Source organism: Nelumbo nucifera, chromosome 1 (assembly GCF_055504915.1).
Source record: "Nelumbo nucifera cultivar China Antique chromosome 1, China Antique-T2T, whole genome shotgun sequence".
NCBI classification, from domain to species: domain Eukaryota; kingdom Viridiplantae; phylum Streptophyta; class Magnoliopsida; order Proteales; family Nelumbonaceae; genus Nelumbo; species Nelumbo nucifera.
The window spans coordinates 199,007,067-199,007,420 of NC_142649.1; the positions used below are offsets into that span (position 1 = coordinate 199,007,067).

General features: G+C 40.1%; 1 non-coding gene across 1 annotated transcript; it reads right to left on the bottom strand.

Annotated features, from left to right (window-relative positions):
- Positions 1-281: 281 nt before the first annotated feature.
- On the bottom strand, positions 282-354 carry TRNAR-UCU (transfer RNA arginine (anticodon UCU)). The gene has a single exon. It is a non-coding gene; the product is annotated as a tRNA-Arg (tRNA).

The following is a 354-nucleotide window of genomic DNA, read 5'->3' on the forward strand; positions in this document are numbered from 1 at the left end:
AGATTGACAAAGAAATAGCTAATGGTAATGCTACCAAATCCATAGAGAGATGAGAGCCTATGAGGCAATACATTATTGACCTAACATGGAACCTAACCTTGACTGGAAAAGGTTGGGTTTCCCAAAGTAAGAATATCCCATTGACATCCTTAATTGGATCAATTCAATGGCACCCAATTTTTTGCTGACATGAAAAATAGCGGACTGAATCTATTGTTCTATAGCCTGCTTGGTATTAATAAAAGAAATGCATTTTCTTTCTAAATAAGGAAAGACTACAACACGCCCGATGGGACTCGAACCCACAATCGCCTGATTAGAAGTCAGACGCCTTATCCATTAGGCCACGGGCGC